This window comes from Orycteropus afer, unplaced genomic scaffold (assembly GCF_000298275.1).
Source record: "Orycteropus afer afer isolate SDZICR_OR568_19922 unplaced genomic scaffold, OryAfe1.0 scaffold00011, whole genome shotgun sequence".
Lineage (NCBI taxonomy): Eukaryota > Metazoa > Chordata > Mammalia > Tubulidentata > Orycteropodidae > Orycteropus > Orycteropus afer.
The window spans coordinates 24066589-24089468 of NW_006921598.1; positions in this window are offsets into that span (position 1 = coordinate 24066589).

The following is a 22880-nucleotide window of genomic DNA, read 5'->3' on the forward strand; positions in this document are numbered from 1 at the left end:
CTCCTGCTCTTCCGGCCTGCTACTCTGTGCTACGCCTGTGCTTACCTTGCTCCCGAAGACCTGATCCCTCTCGGTAGGGTAACAAGGGAAACGTGTTCAGTGCAGATCAGTGAGTAAGCACAAGCCCGCCTTGTTTCAGTGCCTATGCTTATGTTGTTAGAAGGGACCAAATGATATCATGCTTAGTAAAGTGGAGGTCAAAAAAAAAGGGGAAGGCCCTCAACAAGATGAATGGACACAGTGGCTGCAATAATGGGCTCAGATATAGCGAGGATTATGAGGTTGAAACAGGACTGGGCAGTGTTTTGTTCTGTTGTATGTAAGGTCGCTATGAGTCAGAGCCAACTTGATGACACATAACAACAACAACAACAACATCTTACTTTTAATAGAGTAAGGCAGATACTCAATTTGCATAAGTAGTTACATTGAGTTTACTCTGATGTCCTGTTTTTCATAATTCTTTATCAGGCTTACTCTGATGTGTGTTCTTTCATAATTTTTTATTAGTTGCTGGAGAAGAATGTCATGCTTGGTAAAGTAGAGGGTCAGTGAAAAAGAGGAAGACTTTGGGTTGACACAATGGCTACATCAATGGGTTCAAGCACAGAAACAATTGTGAAGATGATGTAGGAATAGACAGTGTTTTATTCTCTTGTAAATAAGTTTTCTATGAGTTGGAATGGATGACAGAAGAGACTCTGAAGCCTGCCCTTGACCGGAGAGTAGCCAAAGCAAATGGAAGAAATGACAAGATAAAAGAGCTGCATAGAAGATTTCAAAGAGCAGCTCAAGCAGACACAGCTAATTACTATAATGAAATGTGCAAAGACTTGGAGTTAGAAAACCAAAAGTGAAGAACACGCTTGGCATTTCTCAAGCTGAAAGAACTGAGGAAAATATTTAAGCCTGAGTTGTAATATTGAAAGATTCTATGGGAAAAATATTGAATGATGCAGGAAGCATCAAAAGAAGATGGAAGGAACACACAGAGTCACTGGACCAAAAAGAACTGGTTGATGTTCATACATTTCAAGAGGTGGCATATGATCAAGAACCAATGATATTGAAGGAAGATGTTGAAGCTGCACTGAAGGAATTGGTGAAGAACAAGGCTCCAGGAATTGATGGAATACCCACTGAGATGTTTCAACAAATGAATGCCCCACTGGAGGCATTCACTGGCTATGCCAAAAGATTTGGAAGACAGCTACCTGACCAACTGACTGGAAGAGATCCATATTTGTACCCATTCCAAAGAAAGGTGATCTCACAGAATGTGGAAATCATTAAACAATATCATTAATATTGCAGGCAAGTAAAAAATTACTGAAGATAATTCAAAAATGGTTGCAGCAGTATATTGACAGAGAACTTCCAGAGGTGCAAGCCAGATTCAGAAGAGGACATGGAACAAGGAAGAGGACATGGAACATTGCTGATGTCAGATGATCTTGGCTCAAGGCAAGGAATACCAGAAAGATGTTTACTTGTGTTTTACTGACTATGCAAAATCATGTAATTGTGTGGATCATAACAAATTGTGGATAGCATTGAGAAGAATGGGAATTTCAGAACATGTAATTGTACTCATGAGGAACCTGTACATAGACCAGGAGGCTGTCATTCGAACAGAACAAGGGAACACTGCATGGTTTAAAATCAAGAAGGGAGTGCATCAGGGTTGTATCCTTTCACCATACTTATTCAATCTATATACTGAGCAAATAATCCGAGAAGCAGGACTGTATGAAGAAGAATGTGGCATCAGGATTGGAGGGAGAATCATTAACAACCTGTTATACACTGAGACATAACTTTGCTTGCTGAAAGTGAGGATGACTTGAAACACTTACTGATGAAGATTGAAGAATACAGTCTGCAGAATGGATTGCATCTCAATATAAAGAAAACAAAAATCCTCACAACTAGACCTAAAAGCAGTATCACAATAAATGGAGAAAAGATTGAAGTTGTCAAAGAGTTCACCATGCTTGGTTCTACAATTGAGGCCAATGGAAGCAGCAGTCAGGACATCAGACCACATATAGCACTGGGCAAGTCTGCTGCAAAAGATCTCTTTCAAGTGCTGAAGAGCAAAGATGCCTCCTTGAAAACTAGGTTCTGCCTGATTCAAGCCATGATATTTTCAATCACGTAATATGTGTGTGAGAGCTTGACAATGAATGAAAAAGACTGAGGAAGAATTGATGCTTTTGAGTTGTGGTGCTGGTGAAGAATGCTGAAAGTACCTTGGACTGCTAAAAGAACTAACAAATCTGTCCTGGAGGAAGTGCAGCTGGAAAGCTCTTTGGAAGCGAGAATAGCCAAAGTTCTCACCTACTTTGGTCATGTTATCAGAAGGGACCATTTCCTGGAGAAAGATGTCATGCTTGGTAAGGTGGAAGGTCCACGAAAGAGGGAAAGGCCCTCAACAATATGGATTGACACCGTGGCTGAGGGGCTGGGCTCAAGCATAGCAGGGATCGTGGAGCTGGCACGGGACCGGCAGGTGTTTCGTTCTGCTGTGCATAGGGTTGCTATGAGTCGAAGACCACTCGAAGGCACCTACCAACAGCAGTAATATTCAATTAAGTTTTATATCCTCAAAAAAAAAAAAAAAAAAAAAACACAACCAAACTCAGTGCCATCGATTCAGATCCGACTCATAGTGAACCCTCCTTAGGTTTCTGAAGAGGTATCACTATGGAAGTAGATTGCCCAATCTTCACCTAAAATAGCTGGACACTTTTTCTCATATGACTTCATGTCAATTTTGTTCATAGCACTTTTTGTTTTCTGGTGTATTTTTTGCTTATTTGGTAAAGACATCAAATACACCAATATGTACATAAATATACAAATATATGCTTTTTTTTTTTTGCTATTTGGTTATTATAACCTCAAATGCCAATCAGTGGATGTATGAGTACATTTGTGAGTCGTTATTGGAACCATACATTCTATATCATATATATAGAGACTATACCTATATAAAAGAGCTCTGGCAATGTAATGTTTAAGGTATTTGGCTGCTAACTCAAAGGTTGGTGGTTTGATCCTACCACGTGCTCCATGGAAGAAATATGACTCAGTCTGCTTCCATAAAGATTTACAGACTTGGAAACACAATGGGGGTCACTATGACTCAGAATTGACTCAATGGCAATGAGTTGTATTTTTGTTTTTAAAAAGTTAGTATATTTAATTTAATATAAATTAAATATTTAAATTTGTTGGTAATATATAACTCAAGGATAACATTTGTTTGCCAGTACAAAATTAGTGCAATTAGTATTTTTAAAAATACTAATTAATTAATGGAGAATTTTTATTATGCTCTGAAATTTAAGACTGTGATACTCAATATATTTGTGAAATGGAAATATATTTTCATTTACTAACAACTATAATAAGATAATAGGCTTTTCCGAAGCTACTAGAATAATGAAAGTTACTTGGATTTGCAACTTAAACAGTCCCAAAATTTGCTGATTGCTTTTCCTTCCTTTGAATAAGAGCTAGTCTTAGACAGATAATTGATATTAATTAATTTCACCCAGCTTCAAAGACAATGACTAAAGAAAATTGAGAAATAAAATTGTTTATTTAGCTTTTGATAAAGCAGAACTGGGACAAATGAGAGAAATGGTAAAGTGAAAAGTCTTAAGCTTTCTGGCTTTTCATTCATTAAGCTCTTCTGGACCACTTGGGCCCTATATTTTACTCTTTCCAGTGCTGATTGAAGGCTTTGTTGTCTGTTTTCGAGGGCTGTCTTAGCCATGTTGAAGGTGAGGGGATTTTTCAGGCCAAAGTATAGCCTTTGTTTTACTCCACTTGTACTTCTTCACATCCGTTCCCTGATGTATGACTGAATGACTAGAAAATTAGGCCTTTTGAAAGAATTTAGATGCATATCCATAACATCTTCAAGTTGGAAAATTCTTCTGTTCTCATATATGAAATATATAGAGATTATTCAGGCTTTATACAGGCTTTTCAAAAACAGCTGTGTGATTTCTGATATAAATTGCAAGATAGCTTAAATGCATATATATTATGCCTATATATTGCCCACACTGTTAATTTGTTGTTGTCATTGTTGTTATGTGCTATTGAGTCAGACCTGACTCATAGCGACCCCTCCTTGGGTTTCCGAGGCAGTAATAGTAACACTACGGAAGTAGATTGCATAAAGGAGGTGCCCATATAATAATAACATTTATTTGTTCTTTAAATATATTTGGTTTTCTAGCTTAGTAATGACTATAGTCATTTTATGGCCATAATTTACATTATCCACTCTTGGGTATGTATGTATTTTTCATTTAATCATTTGAATATATATGCATGTGTATACATACACACCACACACATGTATAGATGTATATCTACATCTAAAACCAAAAAACAAACCCCTTGCCCTTGAGTCGATTCCAACTCATAGTGATCCCATAGGAAGAGTAGAACTACCCCGAGGGTTTCTAGGAGTTATTTTTACAGAAGCAGACTGCCACATCTTTCTCCTGTGGAGCTGCTTGTGAGTTTGAACCACCGACTTTTCAGTCAGCAGCTGAATGCTTAACCACTGTGTTATTAGTGCTCCACAGCTACATCTATCTGCAGAGCTATCAATCTGTGACACATACATATATTTGCATATGTATCACATTGTATGTATATGTATGTACACATATATTGTAATGCATATGCACACACACATGTCTAACATTTTCAGGTAGTACTTTTTCCAGTTTTTTTTTTTCCTGATTTATATAAATAAGGCAGGCAGAAATGGTGATAAAGTCCAATTTATGTCACTCTTAAGACATGAAAAAATACTGATCTTTATATTTATCCATATTTCTGCATGCCCTCCATAGAGAAATTATAGAATTAATGTGAACAACTGTTGTTCTTGTTGCTGGAGGTGGTTGAGTTGGCTCCTATGCATAGTGACCCTATATACAACAGAACGAAACACTGCCAAGTCCTGTGTCAGCCTCACAATCCTTGCTGTACCTGAGCCCATCATTGCAACCACTGTGTCAATCCATCTCATTGAAGGCCTTCCCCTTTTTCGCTGACCCTCCACTTTACCAAGCATGATATCCTTCTCCCAGGAATGGTCCCTTCTGATAACATGTCCAAAGTAGGTGAGATGAAGTCTGGCCAGAATAGCTTCCAAGGAGCATTCCGCTGCACTTTTTCCAGGACAGAGTTGTTTGTTCTTCTGGCAATCCAGGGTATTTTTAGTATTCTTCCTTAACACTACAACTCAAAATCATCAACTCTTCTTTGATCTTCCTTATTCATTGTCCAGCTTTCACATACATATGAGAAGACTGAAAACACCCTGGCTTAGTTTAGGCTCACCTTAGTCCTCAAAGAGACATCTTTGCTCTTCAGCACTTTAAAGAGGTCTTTTGCAGCAGATTTTCCCACTGCAATATGTTATCTGACTTCTTGACTGCTACTTCCATTGGTGTTGATTGTGGAACCAAGTAATGTGAAATATTTGACAACTTCAATCTTTTCTCCATTTACTGTGAACAACTACTGATTCTTTAAGGCATTTTACCTCTAAAAAGTTAACTAAATCACTGGAAGAAAGAGGGAGTCTAAATGGATAGTGTTTGTGTATTTAAGGGAGAGGTCACAAATGCCTCCCTCATGACTGGGAATAAAGAGCAATTTGGGATTGCTTTTGGGATTATCCATTGTGAAATACATACAAAAAAAAAAAAAAAGAAGAAAAACTTCTAAAATGTTGGTATAGTGTTGTGGAAATCATTTTGAAGAAAAAAACAAAAACAAAACAACAACAACAAAAAAAACCAAATTCACTGCCATTGAGTCAATTCTGACACATAGTGACCCCCATTGAATTTCCAAGGCTATCAATCTTTATGGAAGCAGATTGCTTCATCTTTCTTCCATGGAGCAGCTGGTGGGTTTGAACCACCAGCCTTCTGTTTAGCAGTTAAATGCTTTAACCACTATACCACTAGAACTCCTTTTTGAAGAAAAAAACAAACTCACTGCCATCCAGTTGGATCCAACACATAGCGACCCCTCCTTGGGTTTCCAAGGTGGTATCTCTATGGAAGTAGATTGCCCAGTCTTCCTTCCAAGGAGTGGCTGGTGAATTTGAACCACCAGCCTTCTGGTTAACAGTCAAATGCCTTAGGCACTATGCCACCAGAGCTCCCTTTTTGAAGAAAAGGGCATCTAAACTAAAAACAAGAAAAGAAAACATTGCCAAACACAAAAATCTGTTATGTTTTCACTGCTTGAGGTAAAGAGACTAACTTTTATAAATACTTTTCTATTATTAAAACCAAAACTCACTGCCGTCAAGTTGAACCTGACTCATAGCAACCCCTCCTTGGGTTTCCAAGGAAGCATCACTACAGAAGTAGATTGCCCAACCTTCCTTCTGAGGAGTGGCTGGTGGGTTTGAACCGCCAGCCTTCTGGTTAGCAGTCAAATGCCTTAGGCACTATGTTACTAACACTGAGCAATTATTTGCTTACACAAATAATTACCCTATTCTTTCTTTTTATTATTTATTTTTATCTAAGAAATTTCAGATATGAACTAAGAAGTAGCTCAAAATAGTGATAAACTTTGGATTTGTTGCACTGTATTGAACCTTCACAGTATTAGCAAGAGAAAAAGAAACAAAAAGAGAAAGAGAGAAAAGGGAATGTTAGAGAAAGAAGGAGGAGAAAGAGAAGGAGAGTGAGAGAGAAGCCCTCACGAAGACAAGGATGGTAAGCAATGAGGTATTACTTCTTTTCAGACTTCTAACTAGCAGTACCAATGAGTAGTTCCTGTGAGTGCACCTGGAGCATCAAGCTGTCACTGTCAGAATTTGATATTTACTGAAGCAGAAGAAAGGAATTTGGGGCTCAGCCTATTGTATTAGAAGCCTCAGTTATTCCATTAAGACAAGCGTTAACCTTTAAATGAAAGTGTGATCATTTAGAAGCTGACATTTGATATCCCCATATACTACTCAGTCTCCACTATAATTTGCTGCCTCTAAACAAGCAGTGAACAGTGTTGAACTTAAGGTTAGGGTGCAGAGAAAGTGACTCCCCATTAAAGTAGAAACTGCATTTCAAAAGTTGGCAGGCAGGCCAGTTAGTTGGAGGAAAATTATTGAAAAAAGATTGAAACTGTTTTTATGAATAGGACATTGAAGGGCAATATCAAAAGAAATAAAACCTACTGTCACAGTCATAATGTTTCTTAATTGATGCATTAAATTTGCATTAAATCCTATGGAACTTTGGTCTAGCCAGTATGTTGACTAGTAGTATCAAAAGTCACCTTCTTCATTAACATTTTTCTTTAATACTCCTTTTTCATTTTGCTGATACTGCCATATAGCAATATTTGGGTATCCTCATCATATATAAATGCCTCTATTCCTCCCCTCTTCTCCATGGGCTTTCTAGAGGGTTCCTTTCTTTCCACCTATACAATGATGGATCCAAGATCTGTACCTGTAAAGTCTCTGACTTGGGCCCTGGGTCCCTTCTTCTCCTGCCTCCTTAGGAATCTCCCCCATTTTCATCACTTTCCCTTCTCTCTTTAGGTTCTTCCTTGTCATGAATTTCTTTTCATAAGCAGTAAAATATACTAAAATCTCTCCTATATGAAAACAACAACAATAATATAAAACAAACAAACAAAACTTATTTTAACCTACATCCAGCAACTATTCTGGCTGACTCCTCCTCCCCAGTACTTTTTGAAGCAGTAGGCTATGTTCCCACTTCCTTTTCCAATGACTGTAGTGAGGCTTCTGAGGCCACCTTCCAACTGGAAGCAGAGCCTGCTTGATGGGTGTGAGACCAGATAATTGTATAGGGTTCTGTGCAGTAGAGGTCGCCAACCTTATAGTGTCATGCTTATTGGTGGCCACCTTAAAATTTTATGTATTATATATAAAATATGATAGGACAATGGATTATGCTTGGGGGGGTGGGGTTGTATGGTCTCCCTGGAAGTGGTTCTCGGCAGTCTGCTCTTGCCCTTGTTCAGTAACTGCTGCCACCCTCTGCCTAGGTGGCAACTAGGTGTTGGGAGTATATGACAGCCAAAGGCTGTATTTACTCTGCCTTTTACCCTCTGCCCCTACAAATGTTAGGGATGACATCTTTAAGATGGAGTAAGGAAGCAGTTCCTCCTTGTTAATAATTTCTACCCATAAGCATGTAAATGTACTAAATTTTCTCCTATATTGCAACAACTACAATAATCAAAAAAAAAAAAAAAACACAAAACCTTAAAAAAAATCTCCTTTTGTCCTACTTCCAGCTATTGGGTTGAACCATGGTGAGTTGGGGGGAAATTACAAGGGGTGACTTAGAAGGGGCTTTTTATCAGCCCCCATCCAGGTACCTAGTATGTCCAGGCATGGGGGCTGCAATTCCTTGAGGATTGCCCAGTCACTATGAGATGAGGCTGTAGGCCCTTTGAAAGGGGATTATTTTTCCTGTCCCTTGCAGCTGCATGCTCATTTTACAGAGAATACTGCAAACTTTATAACTGGCTCTGATTGGAAACTGTTATCCTCAAGGTCACCAGTGCCCTACAGGTTACTAAATTCAGTGGATGCTCATCCAGTTTTCCTTTCCATCTCTCTTGGGAACTATACCACCTTTGACCACTCTTTCCTCCCTAACCCTGTTCCTCTTTTGGCTTCAGTTGCTACCACATTGTCCTTGGTTCTCCTCCTCTGTCTCTCCATCGGTGGCTTTGCTTAGTCTTGCTGACTAATTAATGATTTGGGGGTTGGATCTGAAATATTCTGCCTTTCACATTCACACACTGCTCTTTCATAGCTTTCATTTCACTATGTGCTGATGGCCTAGGACACATCTTCCTTGAATACATGTCCAGTGGGATAAGGTTCTGAGCATATCTTATTTTCCTTCCTATCCCACAGGACACATATGATCTTCCCAAGTTAACTGAAAAGTTTATTTTCTGCTAATACCTGCTGGGAGCTCTGGTAGCATAGTGCCTAAGGCACTTGACTGCTAACCAGAAGACTGGTGGTTCAAACCCACCAGCCACTCCTCGGAAGGAAGATGGCGCAATCTACTTCTGTAGTGATACTGCCTCAGAAACCCAAAGAGGGGTCTCTATGAGTCAGGTCGGACTAGATGGCACATAACAACAACAACAACAACAACAATACCTGCTGCTTAGTCAGCACCTCCTAAAAGCTAGGGAGGCTTCTTATATACTTTGATTCTAGGGCTCACACTTACATGTCAAAGAATTATCATCTATAGGCTCAGGAAATTTAAGTAACCCTCCTAAGGTCACATAACTACTAGATTCTCCTTCAAATGTTGGTTAAATGAAGCAACTACTAGAATGTTCTTCCCTTCGCTTTTATAGCTTATTACTCAGAAGATATTAATCTTCATATACCCTGCAGGGAAAGGCATCCTCCTCCATCTGATCTGAGTAGGTTAGTATCTCATTACTCATCAACATTACACCCTTTTCATCATCAGAGGGCTTATCACCATTTGTAACTATGTATTCGCTTCTTCTGTGCTTGTTTTTACACAATAGTGTGATTATTTTTTTCTAGTGCCCTCCATTGCATCTAAAACACAGTAGGTTCTCAGTTGTTGTTGTTGTTGTTATGTGCCGTCGAGTCGGCCCCGACTCATAGCGACCCCTCCTTGGGTTTCCGAGGCAGTATCACTACGGAAGTAGGATTGCCCAACCTTCCTTCCGAGGAGTGGCTGGTGGGTTTGAACCGCCAGCCTTCTGGTTAGCAGTCAAGTGCTTTAGCCACTAAATCAAGAGATATCCATTGAAGTTCATTTCAAAGGGAAACAGCCCTCTATATTTCTCCACTTTCCCCTTGTTTATGCTTTCTCCAGTTGGAGGGCTGGACTGACACTGAAGAGATGCATTTGGAATGCTTAACTTGCCAGGTAATATGACCATTCTAGTGTTTAAAAGCATATGAATTCCAGTTGAGAGCTTTCTGCTTCTTTTGACTAGCTCTTCATTAGTTAAATTACAGGTCCAGCAGGCAAGACACCACCACATTTGGTGGAGTACTGGGGAGACTGGGTGCTCCATAGAAATGAAAAGAGCTCTTCATCCGTTAGTCCATGGAAATGCCTTTCAACTTGCTTCAGAAGTCAGCACTTTACAGAAAGGAATGGAAGGTTGAGAGGTGTGGCAGAACTCGCACTTCAGTAAGATGGATGATAGTGCTGGGTTTTGCCATGGTTACAGTCGAAGAAAGTGCCAGACGACAGCAGGGCACTAAGGATAAGGTGGGCTACATATGCACATCTTATTGCAGAAGTTCAAGAAGGAGTGATAGAGGCTTAGCTTCTGAAGAAATAGAGGCTTAGCTTCTGAAGCATGTAATCATGCAAATAAGATTACTGGTAGTTAAATATGTTTTCAAAATCTTTTTGATAGCTGTTTTCACTTGATTCTATTGTTTTTTCATCTTAGTAGCTTCAAACATTAGTATCTTGTTTTATTTCCCTAATCCCCATAATAAACACAGTGATGAGGTATAATAACTAGTGATCACAGTGGAAGATCTTGCTGCACAGTTTAATTAATGAAGCCTGAATGCCTTAACTCTTATGATTTACATAGAGAAGTAGCCTGCCTCCCCCAATCCCTCCAAGGACTTTAACAGGGAAGGATTCTCGGAGTAAACTAATTTGCCTTTATGAACAGACCACAAGCTTGGGTCCCCATTTGTGATTGATACTTGGTTTTGATTAATTAAAAGAGCAGAGCTTTGACTCTGACTCTTGACAGTTTTTGCTTCGCCAGTTCAGCCTGTGGTGCATCAGACACTTCGTCTGTGGCCTGGAACGCTGCTGCAGATGGTTTTCTGGAAGCTGCTCAGCCTGCTGCCCTTTGTTTTGAGGCCCCAGTCTCCAGGTCAACAATGCAACACAAGCCAAATATGCCATCTCTGGAATCATTTCCTGGTTCACCTCTTCACTGCCTGAAAGTGCTGCAGTAGCAGTTGTGGTCATCGACCCAAGAAGCCAGTGGTTCAGAATGAAAAGTATCAAATGCTATCAGGGGGCTGGCTGCCTGTCTCACTGCCTAGCCTTCTTTACAGACAGAAGGAGATTCATGTCAAGTTTACCCATTGTTGACAATAGAGGGCTATTTCCTAAGAGCTTCTGAAAAGTAAATCCTATCACCAGTCTGAGTCCTCATCATGATCACCTGCCTAGAGGTCAACGGAGTCAGGATTTAAGCAACTGACTCTCTTAGTATGCTGTTACTATATATCTTTTATTTGATTTCTTCCTGTCTAATAGTAAAGACACTCTCATCTGATTTAAAACCTTTTTACTTCAACTTTTAATCATAGCTGTCAGGATTTCCTAAATCATGCTGCCTTTGAAATATCTAGGGACTTTTGGGACCCTTCCTGGCCTATGTTATCTACCAAGACAGATTCCGAAGGGGTGAGGTCTAAGAATCTTCATTTATAACAAGCTTTCACAAGCTCCAGGAACGTTTGAAATCCACTGGGCTGAATAAGGAACAGTGTATGGCATGGAGTAGATGCCTAATAAGTAGAAACTGTTAATAGATTAATAGATTAGCCCACTGGTATGAAAACTCATAGGAAATAGGATGGAAAAATAAAGCCCATTATCCTTTTTTGAATCCTGTAGAGAATTTTGCTTGAGAATACTCTCTTTAAACAAGAAAGCTAACTTACTGCCCCTAAGTGAGTTATTTGATGATAGAATTTAAGATTTTAAAAAGGAATGTGTCCAGTAAAACTTGCAATTCAGTGCTGAGAAAAACAAGTGAACAAATATCAAAGGGACTTTTCAAATGACCACAGAGATGCTCATGTGTGATTTTTAGGGAAAATTGGAAAAAATGTTCCTTTATAATACAAAGAAAATTACAAGAAAACATAACCATAAAACCCAGTTTTTAAGCAATATCATTGTGGAAGGAACTTATTCACACACACACACACACATACACACTTTTGCTCTCTCTCTTGTTCTGTATATTTTTATATTTCCAAAAGGCATATAATAGAGAACAGTGGGGTGAAGTAGGGCAGAGAATTAAAGGAATGAGCATAAGGGCGTACAGTAGTATAAGTTTAACATCTCTCTTTTCTTAGAATTCTTTGAAAGTTGGAGGTCACAGGTTGTAAGAGATATCCAGTAGGGTTATTAAGGAGAATATTCCCCCAGTTTACAAAAAGTAGAATATTTCTTAAAATAGCAAACATTGTTTAAAATGAACTACTGTTAGAGAAACCAAAAAGGTTGTTTAGAAAATTGTCGTTTTAGATATCTCTCTATGTGTACACTTTGGTTTACATACTTCCTTAAAAAGTATTTTCTGGTTATGTTCAAGAGGGTAAAATTATAAAAATCCTTAATACATTAGAAATTAGCTGTCTTGTTTAAAGAGAGTACTCTCAAGCAAAATTCTCTACAGGATTCAAAAAAAGGATAATGAGCTAATTTAATTTTTAATGGGCTTTATTATATATATACACACACACACACACACACACACATGAGCCACTCCTCAGAAGGATGACTGAGTGATCTACTTCCATAGTGATACCACCTCAGAAACCCAAGGAAGGGTTGCTAGGAGTCAGAGACGACTCCACGACACATAATAACAACAATGACAAATACATATATATATATGTGTATATATATATATATACACACACACACACGCGCGCGCGCGCAAACACACACACACACACACACATATATATATATATATAACTGTCTTCTCTTTGTTACAAATGCTGTTAAGAACCTTAGTGAAAGAAGATGAAAATCAGTGGCTAAAGAATTATTTATATTTTCAATAGGTTTAATTCATTGATCATTTATAGTGTGTTTCACATTAACAGCAGTAACAGAGATCTCTGGGCTCAAAAAATATATACACAGAAAATTAAAAGCTCAGGACAGGAATGCCTAAACTAATACAATTATAAAAATCCTTAATACATTAAAAATGTCATTTTTGTCATCTAATTGATATTATCCTGAGGGTATTATGAAGCTTTTTCATACTATTAAAACAATAATGAGTAAATAGTTTCTCCAGCCAGGAATCTGAGTCCCTGAATATACCACAAGTCTTTTAGGTCCTGTTGTTGTGAAGTTGTCAGGTACTGTCAAGTCAGTTCTAGGTCACAGTGACCTTGTATATAATAAATGAAATGTTGCCCGGTCCTGCACCACCCTCACGACTGTTGTTACGTTTGAGGTTGTTGTTGCAGACACTGTATCAGCCATCTCGTTGAGGTCCTAGACAAACGTAATTTTGACATTTGTGTTTTTGAAAAGATTTAAGGCAACCTGAAGATTCCCACTATTGATTAATTTATTGATTTGCTGAGGCATAAAACTCTGGGCCAGTTAGTTATCCTAGCCCAGCATTCACATTTCAGTCCAGTTTTACACTTTTTATTCTCTGTATTTATGCAGATGTAAGCCTTGGGAAGTCTTGAAGTATTTTCCTTCATGAAAAACCATCTGAATGAATGTCTGCTGTGGATAATGTACACATCATCATCTTTGCCTTATTCTTAAAAGGCCAAGTGACACTGTTCATTGATTTTTGTAGATATAATAGATTTAAGTAAGTTCATAGTTAATATTACTACAGTAATGGTATAATATAAAGTGGAGTAGAAATTATTTGGTGACAAAATTTATTCTAAAAGCTTTATTTTTATTTAAAAAAGCTTTATTTTTATTTTATTTAAAAGCTACACTACTTTAACCCTCTATTTGTAGAATCATTAAGGATTTGAGTCACTTAAAGTTCGGTTATAATTGACTACCTTAAAGGAAGAAATTATATGTTGTAAAAGCTATTCGCTCTTGGATTTGGGAGCCAGAAAACGTCTTAAAAACTAGTTATCATGAACGTCAGAGGCTTTAAAACTTTTCATAGGGAAGGAGCAGCATATTTGAATAAAGTAGAAACTCAAATTCTCAAGAACTAATTTTGTTTTTCTTTTTCAATTGTTTATAAACACTGTGATGCTTACTGATGGAAGGCACTGTGATGTTGTGAGGAATAACCTTGGGATTACTGAAGTTTTAAAACATAGTACCTTAAACCATTTCTGAGAGGAATTTCCAGTATTTAACCTTGCTGTAAAAACTGACTTATGTAAACTGAATTGTTATCAATGCCTCTTTGAATCTAGAGAAACATCTCAACTTGTGAAACATTTCACTTTTTTTTTTTAAATTTTTATTGTGATTTGGGTGAAAGTTACAGAGCAAATTTATTTTCCATACAACAGTTCATATACCCATTTTGCTTCATCACATTGACTGCAATTCCCCACAATGTATCAGCTCTCTTTCTGCTTCCTCCCTGTAGTTACCTCTTCCCTGTGTCCTTCCCTCCCATGCACTACCACCCCTGAGCTATCTCCCTGTGCAAATGCTACTCTTCTGTTCTCCCACAATTGATCGCTCCAAGGAGTATATCTACCTGATGTAAATGTTCAGCCCATATGCCTGTTTATTGTTTTTGCTGAAAGCCACAGGAGTGAGTTCAATTCCAGACCTGAAGTGTAACCAGAGGCCATAATCTCTGGGGTCTCACCAGGCTTTGTCAGACCAGTAAACCTGTCCCCTTTTTTTTTTTTTTTTTTGATTTTGAGTTTTGTTTCACGTTGTTCTCCCACTCTATCCAGCATCTTTTGCACTGATGCTTTTCTGAGTGGTTGACAGTGGTAGCTGGGCACCATCTAGTCCTTCTGGTCTCCTGGTCATATAGGCTAAGGATCGCATGGTCTACTAGTCCCTTGGACTAATTGTTTCCATGCATTGTGAATCATTTCTTACCAAGTTCTCAAAGACAAATCAAAAAGGATCGTATGCAGTTTGTGACACAGTCAATGTAGCAGGGATAAGAAACCTCCTACCTTGGAATGTTTTTCTTGTCTTAGGTGAAGTCAGGGGCACTGTGTCCAGTGCTTGCTAAAATGTTCTTTTGTATTCTGAGTATGAAGGCATGGAGCTAGAGAAGACTTGTAGAAGACATTGGTTTACTCATTTATCCTCTATCTGTCCAGGTGATAGAATTCAAGGCCTTTCTTTTGTAGTCATTTTCATGTTCTTTTAAATTGTTAGAACTATTGATGTATACACAACCATGTAGATGTTTACAAATTAAAATAGCAGATTGTGGTTGTGGGTGCATATTGTATAGCTCAAAGAAATTTTATGATGTAAAGAGTTGGAAAAGGAGATCCTTTTATATTGGAGATTCAGTATTGTGATTTTGCTTCGTACCTGTACCAACGAATGTGTACCTGGAAATAAGTGAAAGCTTTTATCTAGAGGAAAGAGAGAGAAGAGGGAAAAAAATTAGAAATTTTTAGTGCCACTTTCTATTTGTCCCCAAATAGGGCAAATAGAAGAGACGATTGCCTTTATATATAAGGAAGATTTAGCCCTTGTTGGTGAAAATAGAACATTGTTAAACTTTTCTTTCCTGGATTAGATTTCCCCCCTGAGGCTATTCCAGTCACTGGGTTTAATCTGCTTGAACATTGGTAAACAGTGGATGAAAAGCACAAAGTATCCATCCTGGGAAAATGGGAGAGTGTAAGGCAAACCCATTAGTTTTCCATTTAAAGAGAGAAAGAGGAAAACAATGGGAAATGGATGTATTTTGTTTTAATGCAAAGTGCCTGAGCTGTATTGTAGAACTTCTTTGACAGGTATTTCTATTTCTGATTCATTGCCTCATTTTAAATCTTGCTATAGGTCAAAATGAGCATACTTATCTGTATGTGGAGAAGGGTTTGGTAATTTTAAAGTTCAGGAAAGTACTCTTCCCAAAGAAATGGGTACAGTAGGAAAAAAAATGCTTATGTTACATGGACTATCAAATCAGTTAAAAAAATGAAACTTTTAATCAAATTTCAACTAGATCCACTTTGCCTCATACTTGTCACAGAAGATTCTCTCCTCTACTTTCTTCTCTTGCTCTACACAATATTCCTGGGATCTTACCCACTCACGTAATCTCAGATACCAATAATAAACCAAATGGTCACAAGGCCAGATTTTATGTGGCCTGTTCACATGGATATATTTAGTATCGTATGGTAGAGACTAATGATATTTTGCAAGAACCATTGGCATGTAGTGATTTAAAGAGCAAATATCTTTTTGGATTATGGTGATATTATTCAAGAAAAATTCTGTTGATTTTTAACTTCCCTAACTCTTCAAAGGTTATGGCTCTTATTGCAAGAAGTCATTATTGTTAACTTTTCATTTAACCAAGAGCAAACATTAGATGCAGTGAAAAATATACCTAAGTAGAATCCACTGTGAGGAATTATGATGTATAAGATAGAATTCTTTCCTTCAGGCTGCCAAAAATTATGTTTCTTTTTACTTTAGTACTTTCACTTTAGAGGAATACTGTGTCATGCCCATGTTTATTTTTCTTTTAGGAAGTTGTTGTTGTGTGCCGTCGAGTCAATTCTGACTGCAGGACAAAGTAGAACTGCCCCTAGAGTTTCCAAAGCTGTAATCTTTGTGGAAGCAGATTGCCACATCTTTCTCCTGTGGAAGGGCTATTGGGTTTGAATTACTGACCTTTTGGTTAGCAGCCAAGTGCTTAAAAGCTAAACCATAATGGCTCCTTTTTAGGAGGTTATTTCTCCTGAATAAATTGATTCAATTGAAGCACTTTTTCATAGCGACCACTCCTTGGGTTTCCGAGGCAGTATCACTACGGAAGTAGATTGCCCAACCTTCCTTCCAAGGAGTGGCTGATGGATATGATCCCCCAGCCTTCTGGTTAGCAGCCAAATGCCTTAGGCACTATGCCACAGAGCACCTCTTCTATTCACATAGGGCTAATAAATTAGCACAATATGGTGCCATTTTCTCATTTCTATAGCAGGGATGTGGTCAATTAGTAATAAGGAATTGGATATCAGAAATCTATAATAGACTGCTATTATATGGATTCCCACCCATGAGGAAGGAAATGACTGTCCCACATCTTGATATGCATAAACCATTCTTACATTGTTGTTGTTGTTGTTGATTTTATGTGCTGTCGAGTCGGACCCAACTCATAGCGACCCCTCCTTGGGTTTCCGAGGCAGTATCACTATGGAAGTAGATTGCCCAACCTTCCTTCCGAGGAGTGGCTTGTGGGTTTGAACCACCAGCCTTCTGGTTAGCAGTCAAGTGCTTTAGGCACTGTGCTACCAGAGTTCCCAAATCATTCTTAAACTACCCTTAATTAGTCAAGAATTAACCGTGGCTTTGTTTTAATGGTGATTTGCCTTGTCTTCATCTCTACCTCTCTTTATCTTGGTTATTGTGTCTGTCAAAGCTCCCACTCATTATGATATGTCACACTGCATATATTCAATAAACATATTTTGAATGAATGAGTGAGTAGAAGGTCAAGACTTTGGAAGTTCTGATTGGAAATGAAAGAGGGATCACTACAATGGTATCATGCATGTCTGTCAGTTATTGCTGAGTTTGCCTTTTGTGTACTTAAAAATGTTTCTTCTCCAGATAGGGAAACAAATCCTTATATTTTTCAGAGGAATTTCTTTATTGGATTATGAATACATTTCTTTGTATTACTTGTCATTTTCACTATGGGAGTTTTTTAATTCTTTATGGATTGCCCAAGACTCTGTGATCCTCTTAAGTTGGAAGACACTAAATAAAAGCAATTGAAATAGCAGAGATCAAACTTGTTTTCTGGAACAGAGACTCTTAAAATTTTAAATGATGTATGCTTCTGAGAGCAATGTCTTACATAGAGAGATATTTGTATTTACATAACCAGTTCAACTGCTGAATTCTATATGACCTGGAAGGAGCTATGGTGGCACACTCAGCTGCTAACCAAAAGGTCAGTAGTTCAGCTCCACTAGCTTTCCATGAGAGAAAGATGCGGCAATCTGTTTCCACAAAGGTTTGAATCTTGGAAACCTTTTGGGGCAATTCTACTCAGTCCTTTAAGATCACTGTGAGTCAAAATTGACAACAATGGGTATGCGACTCAGAGGGGTTTCCTTTAATCACATTTGTATGGCTACACCACTGCTGTTGGAAGGAAATTACAACTATTTGCTGGAAATCTTCTTATAGTCAAGGGAAGGAGCTGAGAGGCACTGGAGCAGGCTGGGCTGAATTGGAGTAGTTACTTGGGGCAGTTTCAGTTGGGGAAGGAGAATTAGAGGACATTGCCAATTTCTGAAAACTTTCAAAAAAAACATCTAAGATCTTCTCAAATTAAATTTTCTACCATCTGTGAGAATACTGGGTTTTCATTTTGATCTTTGGATCTCTAGCCATTTCTCCTCTTCAACTCCAAACAGCTCTAATTTTGACCTCTACCCAGGTTCTGTTTTTGAGAAAAGCTCAAATTAGCTTTTATACCTTTCAGCCCCCTTTTGAACCCTTTGCTTTCTGCCCTGCCCTCCCCTCACCTCCTAAATAAAACCTTCAGCAAGATATACAGAGAAGAAGAAACAAATCTGGAATTCAGACAGATTCTAAGTTCAAAACTTGACATTTTTTTTTTCTTATTATCTGTGTAGGCAAGTAGCACCATGGCCCATAATTACATGAGCGAAGTTCTGTGGTTATTCATATATATCAGCAATAACTGAAAAAGTTATTAACTCAGTCTACTCCCAGAATCTTGTTTGCACCTACTTAGAAATACAGTGAATGTCCAATCTTGTTTTCAGTTACTTAGAAACACACTGAATGTCCAAGATAATGCAAACAATTCTACATGTCTTCTCAGAGTCACTTCTCAGAGCAAGTTTCACTTCATCTGGGCATTAAAACCTCTCATGCCTCTTTGTCTCTCACCCTCCTTCATCTTTTTTCCTCGCCTCACCTAAGTTCTGCTTCCTTTAGCCAAAGCTCATTTATATCTAAAAAATTCCAGTAGCCCTGAATTTTCACATTCTTTAGAATAGAACATTTATAAAAGAAATAGACTATTATCTTACTAGTGTTGATATTTTCCATAGACTTGTTTTGACATAGTACTATCATAATGGACTTCTACCCTCCAGAAGCAAGAATGAGAAGTGACTGAAGGGATAAAGGAGACAGAACAGCAGACTCACTGTCCCCCTGGGTTTGTGAGAGTGGTGGTGGGAAGATGGGGCAGGACAGATGTGTGAAAAGAGCACATACCCCATGTATAAAGCACCGCACTTAAGAGATAATCTAAAACAAAAGAAAACAAACCTCATGCTCACCTTTGCATGGTATAGACATTTCCAAAGAGGTATTTTTGACAAAGCAATATTTTCTGTAATGATTGGCACTTTACATAAAAATAGAAAATCTGTGCTTATTCTTTACCGGTAGAGGAAATGTGGCTTAAGCCCCAAACAATTCCTACAACTGCTTGGGAATGCTTAATGTTTCCCTAACGAGATGGAAAAAACAAAATATTTAGTTGAGATATTGCAAAATAGATATGATCATAGACAATCTTTACAATTATTGCCCTCGAGAGTTCTTCATAAAGAATAATAAAATCATAACTATTAAAGAATTTGGAGTAGTGTTTACTTAGATATTTATTGAATATCACCACCTCCATGCCAACCACCATGGTAGATGCTACATATAAAAAGATGAGGAGATTGTTCCAATCCATATGAGAAGCTCAAGACCAAGCTAAAAAGACAGGCACTAAAAGAAAAAAAAAAAAAAAAAGCATTTAGATAAGAGTGTAACACTTATTATAATATGATGTGGATGAAATGATGAAAGAATAGGTTTTAAAAGTGCTTATTTATAGGTAGGTAGTAGCTTAAACACTGTCTGAGTCAATGTGTATCTGCTTTGAAAGAGGGCACATCAAACAGTTTATGAAGCATTTAAGAAGAATTCTGCTTAGGGAATGATAAAAGAAGGTCAAACAAGTAACATGCTGGCTCATGCAGGATCATTTATCAGACCATCCAATTATAAACACGTTGGGCAGGGTATGAAATGCTGAAGAATGATGTTAATTCTAATCTAAAAAGATCTTGGAGGAGACAAAACCTGATAAATGAACTGGAATTCACCAGCACATATCCTTTAAGGAAAACTGGAGTGGAAAATGCCACTCCTACTTGTTGCAGCAATAATGGAAACTTCCTTGAGATGGCAGGCACACGCAACTGGATTTGGATCTCAACTCTGCTGCTTATTTTCCCTGCAACTTGCTTAACTTTTCTGAACCTCAGTTTCCTTGCCTCAATGCACCACCAACTTCACAGAACTTTTGTAGGTATTCATTCATAAATAAATCTATTGGGCATCATGCTAAATGCTTTTTAAAATTTAACCTAATTTAATCTTTAATATCCTTATTAAGCAGATATTATTATCCTCATTTTACAGGTGAGGATATCAAAGTAATTTGCCCAGAAACATATGGCCAATAAGTCATAGAGGCAGGAATGGAATCCCAGTCTATCTGTCTCTACACTGGAAGCTTGTAACAGTTATGTCCTCATTTAACAAACTGATAATACATGTAGGCACTCAATAAATGTTGGTTCTATTCAATTAATCATTCAATATTTACTTAGCACCTACTTTATTCTGGGAGCTCTGGTAGCGTGGTGCCTAAGGCATTTGACTGCTAACCAGAAATCTAGCGGTTCAAACCCACCAGCTACTCCTTGGAAGGAAGGTTGGGCAATCTACTTCTGTAGTGATACTGCCTCGGAAACCCAAGGAGGGGTCTCTGAGTCAGATCTGACTTGAATGCAGTGAGTTTGGTTTGTTTTTTTCTTTGCTGTTCTAGGCTTTCCTCCAAAAGTAAAAGTAAACAAGAGAACATCAATAGTGATTTCAGAGTGATTAAAAATGATGTGATTTGCTGTTTATCAGAATAATTGTTTTTCTGGTTTGGAGGTTTAGAGTCCTGGTTTCATGGATATCTCTCAATTGACTAATAATAATAATGTGTATAGTGCTTCTGTTCTATTTCCTTATTCATTACATAGTTTTGGGGTTCTTAAAAGCTTGCAAGCAGTCATCCAATGCACAACAATTGGTCTCTATTTACCTAGAGCAACAGAGGGAAAAGGAGAGGAGGAAGATATGGAATGTGTGGCTAATTACGTCCATGAACACTGCCTCCTTTGCCATGAGACCAGAGACCTGGATGATGCCCAGCTATGACCCAGCTATGATCAAAGTTTCCTTAGAAGAATTCTGATCAAAGGGTGGAAATTCACAACAGAATTTCAAATTCTCATGGAATCTAGACTTTTGGGAGCCATGGAAGGTAGATGAGCCCCTGAAACTGTTGCTTAAACCTTAAACAAAAAACATCCCCTAAAGTCATCTTAGAATAGGTCAATTGTTTAGCTTAACTAGTGAAAAAAAGTCTTCTTTGAGCACTATAGTCTTTTAAGAATTATCTTAAAAAAAAAAAAAAAAAGATGTGATCTACTATTTATCAGAACAGAGAATGATAGACTGATGATAGACTGAAAGGTCAGATCTCATCTCTCAGGGAAGTATTTTGCCAACACTTGGTAATTTTATTGATAATTATAGCTATCAAGAAATCAACTTAAGGAATAATTTTCAGACCTAAAATCCCAGTAATACAACATTAAACAATTCTCTGTATATGTAACTATAAATATACAAGCTATAATATGCAGTTTGTAGGTTTATTTTCAAACAATGAGTATTCTAAAGATGAATTCTAGAAAGAATAGTGTTATATCTGCATCATCTATATCTACATGTAAATATATAAAATATCTATTGTTAGCTGCTGTTGAGTTGGCCCTCGACTCATGGTGACTCTATGCACAACAAGATTAAACTGTTGTAATCTATAGCGTTTTCAACGGCATATGTTTCAGAAGTAGAGTTATAGGCCTTTCTTCTTTGTCATATTCTGGAAGCTTTATTGAAACCTGTTTAACATCACAGAAACTCTCAAGCCACCATTAACAGATGACTAGTGGCTGCACTTGAAGTGGATTGGCTGAGAATCGAACCCAGGTCTCCTGCATGGAAAAGAGAATTCTACCACTGATGAAAGGGGGAGACCTTCAGCGAGATGGATTGACATGGTGGCTGCGATGATGGGCTCAAGTATAGCAGGGATCGTTGAGCTGGCACGGGATCGGGCAGTGTTTCGTTCTGCTGTGCATGCGGTCGCTATGAGTCGAAAACGACTCAACGGCACCTAACAACAACAGCACTGAACTACCACTTCCATCTTTCTCTCTATCTCTACCTACACCTATAGTTCTTATATTATTCATACCATCTATATTTCTCCAAGACAGTGTCAGAATTATGCAGGGAAAAGTTGTGAATACCTGAGAACATATTTCTGAGTTTAAAATAAAAATAATGCTAATAAATAAAAGACTTTTGGGGTAATAGTTCAAGGATAAATAGAAGTGGGTCAACCAAGTAATGGCTGAAAAAGTGTTCTTGGAAGACAGAACAGCACAAAGGGAACAGTATGTGCTGTAAAAGGCAGGACGATGTGAAATTAGCATAGCAAATGCAGGTAACAGTAGTATGTTGTTACTAGAATATGAAGAACAAGGCAGTGGTTATTAGAAAGTGGCCTGCAGAGGGAGAGAGGATACTGTGATTTTATTAGAGATTTATACTGATGGGATTTTCTTCATTACACAGGCTGTTGCAGAAGCAAGTGTTGAGCTGTTATGTGCTGTCAAGTCGTCCCCGACTCATAGTGACCCCTCCTTGGGTTTCCGAGGCAGTATCACTACGGAAGTAGATTGCCTAGTCTTCCTTCTGAGGAGT